Source organism: Thermobia domestica, unplaced genomic scaffold (genome assembly GCF_964235325.1).
Source record: "Thermobia domestica unplaced genomic scaffold, izTheDome1.hap1.1 HAP1_SCAFFOLD_1524, whole genome shotgun sequence".
Lineage (NCBI taxonomy): Eukaryota > Metazoa > Arthropoda > Insecta > Zygentoma > Lepismatidae > Thermobia > Thermobia domestica.
Genome location: NW_027657234.1, coordinates 18,131 through 25,355, shown reverse-complemented (window position 1 = coordinate 25,355; position 7,225 = coordinate 18,131). Strand labels below are relative to the sequence as shown.

Sequence of the window (7,225 nt, the reverse complement as noted above, 5' to 3'; positions counted from 1 at the left end):
GTGTCCCTTAGCCTTAAGGTCATGAAAGTACGACTTTAAACTGAAAGATTTAGATATTTCCCTTCCAGGAACTGACACTTGAACTACAACAGCTTAAGGACTTACTATGAAGTTTTTAAAGTAAGATATTTCAGAGCTTTATTGGTCTATTACTGCTGTATTTCAAACGTTGTGAACTTACTTTATGTTGAGTACAGAAAACATTACTCAATAACTCTTACCTTTTTTCGTAAAAGCTTTCTGTATAATCTTTTTTCTTCTCATCTACAAAGGTTTATTCGATGGATATCTTTGGCACTGTACAAATCTAGTTCAAGATCATGTTGATTATTTAAAAATCCTGAAATTAAAACAAAAGTATTTAAATTAATTCACTATTAATTATATGTCAGTAACGACTTAATAATAACTTGCTGGATACCAGAAATAAAGTTTTTACCTCACTCCCTTCCACCAAGTGGGACAATGATCACATAGTCAGTTTCATACACGTACTGAGTCTTTGTTATAGTGTCTGGTTTACTTATTTCATTAGTTTAAGCCAATTGAGGCCTGCTCCTCTGAAGATCAGCCCGGTACTAAGAGCTTTACCTTGAATAATGGATTGGAACCTAAATATTTTTTTAAAAAAATCAGAGCTAAACGACAATTCTGGTTACAGGTATATTGACATGGCCAGTCAAAGAGGTAGAGCGTGTTGACCTCTGGCGCGTAAAAACGTTACAACCTAACCCAAACGAATTTGTAGGGGAACAATACTGCATCCAAGGGTTTTCTCGAGCTTCTTACGTTTCTCCCACTCTCTTCATTCCACAATTTTATTTAACATAATCACCGCCTTCCTTACCTTCGAAGCATAATCATAGGTCGTTGAACTAAAACCGTACTCATCTTTTTGTGCACAGAATTAGAGAAAATGACAAATCAGCTATGTTAACATTTTAATTCCTGGACCGGATGAAACATACGCACTGGCTGAATCAGGTATGACAGCCACCATTTCTCCATATCGTCGCTTCGCCTCGACGAACCGTTATGTGACATTTTTGTCGAAAAAGAATTATGTCGTGCAAAAGAGCCAAAACGCTGTCAGGCAGCGTCCCTTATAATGTCATAAGTTATAATCAATTGTTTCGCAATAAATAAATAAATAAATAAAATAAAAAATAAAAATAAAAATAAAAAATGAAAAATTATAAATTGAATTTAAAGGCTCCTTGTTCTCTTTACGTATGCATTGATTAATGTATACAAATCCTCTTTGTGCTTATAAAGGCACAAAAGGTGCTAAGTAAACACCAAAATAGTAATATAACACTGTTGAAGCAAGTTACAACAATGCGCAGTGCACAATATATGCAGAACCAAATTTATTACATTTTTCAAGTGTTTCCGTGTATTTGGCAAAATTTAAAGAGTTTGGAGTGTTTTTTACTTCTCCTGAAAAGTTGTGGTTTTAACACATAACGGTTGTTCGAGACGAAGCGACGATATACAGATTCATATGATATTTAATAGGGGATGATAGGAGAACAATAGAAAGAAATGCAGAGATCTTATTAAACGCTTGCAGGGACATTTGTTTAGAAGTAAATGCAGAGAAAACTAAATACATGGAAGTGCGTCGGGACCGGAATACAGCAAATAATGGATGCTTTAATATTAAACAATACTTTTGATAAAGTGGATAGTTTCAAATATCTAGGATCAATATTAACAGAGGAAAATCATATTCACGGAGAAATTAAATGTCGACTAAAAGCAGGGAATTCGTGTTACTATTCGGTTCAAAATCTATTGTCGTCTCGAATTCTGTCGAGGAATTTGAAGCTTAGTATAAAATATACAAAACGATAATCATGCCTGTTGTTCTGTATGGTTGCGAAACATGGTCACTTACTCTGAGGGAAGAACATAGACTGAAAGTATTTGAGAACAAGATCCTGAGACGAATATTCGGACCCAAGAGGAACGGGAATGCGGAATGGCGGAAACTTCATAACGAGGAACTACATAATTTATATGGTTTACCCAACATTGTTAGGGTCGTCAAGTCTAGGAGGCTTAGGTGGGCGGGTCAAGTAGCTAGAATGAAAGAAAATAGAAACGCTTTCAAAGTCTTGACTGGAAGACCAATCGGAAAACGACCATTAGGAAGACGTAGGCGCAGATGGGAGGACATTATTAAGATGGATCTCGCAAAGATTGGGATACAAAGTAGAAAGTGGATGCAATTAGCTAAGGATAGAAGTCAGTGGAGAGCTTTTGTGAAGGCAGCATTGAACCTCAGGGTTTCATAGGCCATAGAGTTAGTTAGTTACTTATAATATTTTTAAGAATAGAACTATCTCTTCATATGTATGCTGAAAAAAAATTATCGGTGTATATTCTTCATTAAAAATTGTACATACTTGTTCAATATTCCACAAAGAGAGAGGGAGCTACGAACGTTCACGATTCCACGTACAATTGAAGGAACAAAAAATAACTAATTAAATACAAATCTAACATTAATCTAAATAAATTTTGTAAAGCAAAAATTAAAAGAAACAGAAGATCTCTTACGTGTTGTCGTATCTGTTCTAATTAGTTTTTGCTTCTACCGCACAGGACTATGGATGAGAAATGCTCTCCAAATAGTAGCTCGTGAAGTCTCGCTTTGCTTTCTCTTTCTGGTTATTCGTATCTATACTCGTATTACTTTTTCTATAGATAGAGTAATTATTTAAAAATGTTGTCAAAAAGTATCCGCTATGCTCAGCCCCACGTTTGAGAATGTTGCTAATTTTGGTCGTAAATAGTGGATAATATACTATCTAGGAAATTACTGTTCCTAAACAAGTGTTCTTGTAGACCAAAAATTTTGTTGCGTAGATTGTGATGTTTTGGAAACCCAAATTTTCAATACTATACGTAGGATATTGAAAACAATTATTAGTATATATATCCTTTTGTATCTTTTGTATATACTACTTGGCTAACTTTGGCTTAAAAGTATTTACTTAAATAGTGCGGGATAGTGCGAAGGAATCTAGCACAGATTCTCATTAAAAAAATCGATTAATAAAAGTTCTGGATATGTAAAAACAATAATGGGACTCTCAAAATGCGATTGTGGTATTATTGGTACGCATTTGCAAAAGTACGAAATATTTCCTATGGTATGGTTAACTCATATTTTCTGGACTTTTAATATTAGACTAGCAGCGTTCACCCCGCTTCGCTGCGGTCACCCCGGAACGCAATAAACTTTGTTACTTAGATAATTTTTACTTTTTCGCTTTCAAATTGCAGTAAATGTTAAAATTATAGCGCCTGTCATTTATGTTAACCCGCCGAGTCACATGGTCATGCGGGTTGCATATAAATACGTTTATTTTTACCTATGATGAACTAATAACAAAGGATTTGTACGTATGGACACTTGAATGGTCAATTATCTCAAGACACTGGTAATTAAAAATTAAAGTGATATGATAAAAACCATCTAGGGTCCAAATCCTAATAACCCCCCAAAAATGAAAGAAATTGGTTCAGCCGTATTAGCGTGATGAGTTCACAAAGGATTTGTGCGTTCTCTTTTATATATATAGATTGGAACGAAAAAAAAATGTTTCTTTTTTGCTGTTTGAACGTTATTTCATTTTTTTTCCTCAATTCATCTAGATGTCTCTTTTAATCTACTTTTATGTTGTTTCACACAAGCTATTATGGTTCATATATAACTAAATTCCTTCACTTTTAACAGTACCATATCAAGTTTGGTCAATGTCAAATGTTTCCTCGTTCACCAAGTTATTATTTTTTTTATTTATTTCTAAAAAATTGAGTAAGTGCAAACCATAAATTGACCCACACACTAAAGATGTGGATACCATAATATATCATATGTATATTAAACACGTCAAAATCCTAATATACCTATAATCTATTTACTAAACATTCTTCCTCGTTGGGCAAATACGAGGATTTTTTCATTAGCCCTGTAAATCGCGCTAAAACCGCTAGAAACCCTTCTGCAACAGAAATCCAATAGTGTGCCTTTCAAGTTCGCAGGAAAGTGTTTTCCAAATTCATCAACAGGAAGCGTCTGTATAAAGGGCATGATGGCAGGGAGCAACAATCAAAAGTTACCTAAATACGAATTCATTCCTCAATCAGTTTTAATATACGAGGAGCGTACTATAATGACATACACTTTCCTTTGTTGTTCCAGGTGCAATGAACCACTGAAATTTGTAAAAGCAGTCACCTACATCTAGGACCTTCATTTACCAAATAGGACCGTTACTTGCAACGGGGTTGACAGTAGCATACCGTGCAGTCTATTTCTTGAATCCTTCTGACATGTGAGTGTTACTAACAGACAACATGGAAAGTGATTGTGGAGAACAGCGCTGGACCTCGTGGTTCCTGTAGAAAAAGGGTGTGACCACTGCTGAAATCCATGAGTGATTTGTGACAGTGTGTGGAGAATATGCACCGTCGCAGAAAACAGTATACAATTGGGTAGAAGGTATGAAAGCGGGTATCACCTCGACACAAAAGAGAAGCAGATCTCGAAGAAAAGTGATAATGAAAACCCTAGCCATAATCCCCGTGAAAGAACCATTGAAAAGAATAAATGCATCACATTCTCTGAAATGAAGGCTGCCACAAGACTAACCAGAAACACCTTGCAGTGCATCGTACACAACCATTTAGCCTACTGTTGGGGAAGTCAGTGCAAGATGGGTTTCACAATTCTTGTCTGCAGAGGAAAAACAATGTCGAGTGAACGAGTGCAAGAAACTTTAAAATGATTCCAAAGATTTCATGTCTGGGCATGTGAATGGTATTTGGATCTAGCTCCTTTATCATGAACGGACGACGAGGAAGCAATTAATGCAGCGGAGTCATTATGAGAATCCACCACCAAAGAAATTTCAAACACCTTCAGCTGGGAAATATATTGATACAATGTTCTGGGACACGAAAGGCATTATCTTGTTCAATTGGATAGAAGCCTTGATCAATAATGCATCCTACGGGGAGACCCTCAGTGGCTTAGTTTTGCTATTTAAATAAAACAGCCAGGAAAATGAGCGAAAAGAGTGTTTCTGCAACGTGATAATGCACGTCCTCACTCCATACGGGAAACCTCTACCGCCATCAATCAACTAGAAAGTGTGTATTACTTCTACACACTTTCTACTCCCAGAACTTGGCTTCCACAGATTACCACCTGTTTGGGACAATGAAAAAACAAATCTCCATGGTCGTCGGTCTGCAGATGCTCACGGACTTGAACAAGTAGTCCAAATATGGTGTGTAGGGCTCCAAATAATTGGTTCCAGGAGAGTCTTCTGAAGCTCACACTCACTGGTAAAAGTAAGTGAATATAAAAGATTATTATATTGAGAACGTGAACACATCAGTTGTTGTGTAACCTATATGAATATGTCTGTAAAATAATAGTGCAAATCATTATAGTGTGCCCCTCTTAAATTAACTCAAAAGTAGAAAAGGTAAAAAAGAAAAAGATACATATATACCGAGAAATAAACGCCCTGCAAATAATCCCCCACGGTGTCCATATATTTTTGGGCAAATGAAGAGAAAATACGACTTTTTGACTCGTTAATATGCACATATATGAACGCTATATTCTTCCTGATACCCATGACTATCATGAGCGACTATTTGAAGGGAGTTTGCTATTATGTGCAAAATAAGAAACGAATAGATTCAGAGCAAGACATGTTTTACCCTGTTGCCACATCATGAGTATTCCGCTGGAGCGTTCTCTATAAGTATCCTTCCATTGAAAAGGGTAGTTAAAGCGGATACCTTAGAGGAATACTCATGATATGACAACAAGGTAACACGTCTTGCTCTAAATGTCAATTCATTTCTTATTTTGAACAGATAATAATTCTTGTGTATATATAGCACTTCACTTATAATTACTAAAGCATGATTGAGCAGTGAATTCTTGAGTAAACGCCTTTCGATTGTTCTTTGTTATTTAGCTCCTTGTGCAGAGACGCCATCTGTTGGTGGCCTTGAAAAACATCTCTTTGTTGTCTTAAAAGGCGCTTATAACTAGTGATGATCGCTAGAAATTTCAGTAGGTATTCAAAAATGTACAGTATACCCATCCGCATACGCTCCTTCTGTCGTATTTTAAAGGTGAGTATATGTTGGGATACAAAAATATTAAATGGCTATACATCGTAATTATCATCCCGTGTACGTCCCACTTACTCCATGGAGATAACCCGCGTATATCATTAGCATATTAAAACAGTTAGTCTACATATAAATATTCTATAAAACCTTTATATGATGAAGAACTAGTACTTACTTAATATTCTTTCCAATTGCAGGTACATCCTTGACACAATTGAGCTGTCGTCGGAATTTGGAAGGCAAGAATACTTTTGGACGGCAAACATGTGCTGCCTCATTTTATTTAAGTTGATGATGGTTAAAAATGGTAATAGTAGATGAAATGAACTATTCATTCTTTATTTTTAATAGTATAAAATTTATTTTTATTTTCTTCTTTGCTGTGATTTTATTAAAGGTATGACCGGCTGTCACCAAATTCCTTGGCAGGCTGGGTGTTTTGTATTTGGGGAAGGGAGTCTCGTCCTCAGATGTAGGTCAAGTGCATCTTGGATTCAAAGCTGTAGACAAACACTTTCTGCTTTGGATATATAAAAAAATTAAACTTAGTCATCATTTTCATTATAATTATATATATATATTATCGTAATATATAAATTCGGCCTCCATATGTCAATATGAATCCTCATGCTAGCGGCAGCTGAAGTATATTTAGTCCTTTGTGATTTCAATATGAAATTGGATACCGTTGAAGACGAGACTCCAATAACTGCAAAGAAAATAAAAAAAACATGAATGTTACTTTAAATCTGAAACATTTAAAATTATATGCATTTTTGTAGAGAATTTATAATAGTGGCACACTACGTATTTATTTTTATGTAATGTTTTGATAAATTATTCAACAACCTATAATAAAATTATTAAATTACATGCTCACTGAACTGCCTCTCTCACGTCAGTAACCCGGTCGTAAACGCTTTCAATCTTAAGCCCGAGTTTGACTTGGGGTAGCTAATTAAGGCAAACTGACAACACAAGTTTAACTCAGCAATATTGTAGTAACACCAATAAATCTTCTATTCATCTTAAAGTATCATGTTTTCAGATTTAT

At 35.3% G+C, this 7,225-nt stretch overlaps 1 long non-coding RNA gene across 1 annotated transcript; it reads right to left on the bottom strand.

Annotated features, from left to right (window-relative positions):
- Positions 1–221: 221 nt before the first annotated feature.
- On the bottom strand, positions 222–6,881 carry LOC145677876 (uncharacterized). The gene is made up of 2 exons (XR_014130071.1): positions 6,347–6,881; positions 222–340 (listed from the first exon to the last, which is right to left on the bottom strand). It is a non-coding gene; the product is annotated as an uncharacterized LOC145677876 (long non-coding RNA).
- Positions 6,882–7,225: the final 344 nt, after the last annotated feature.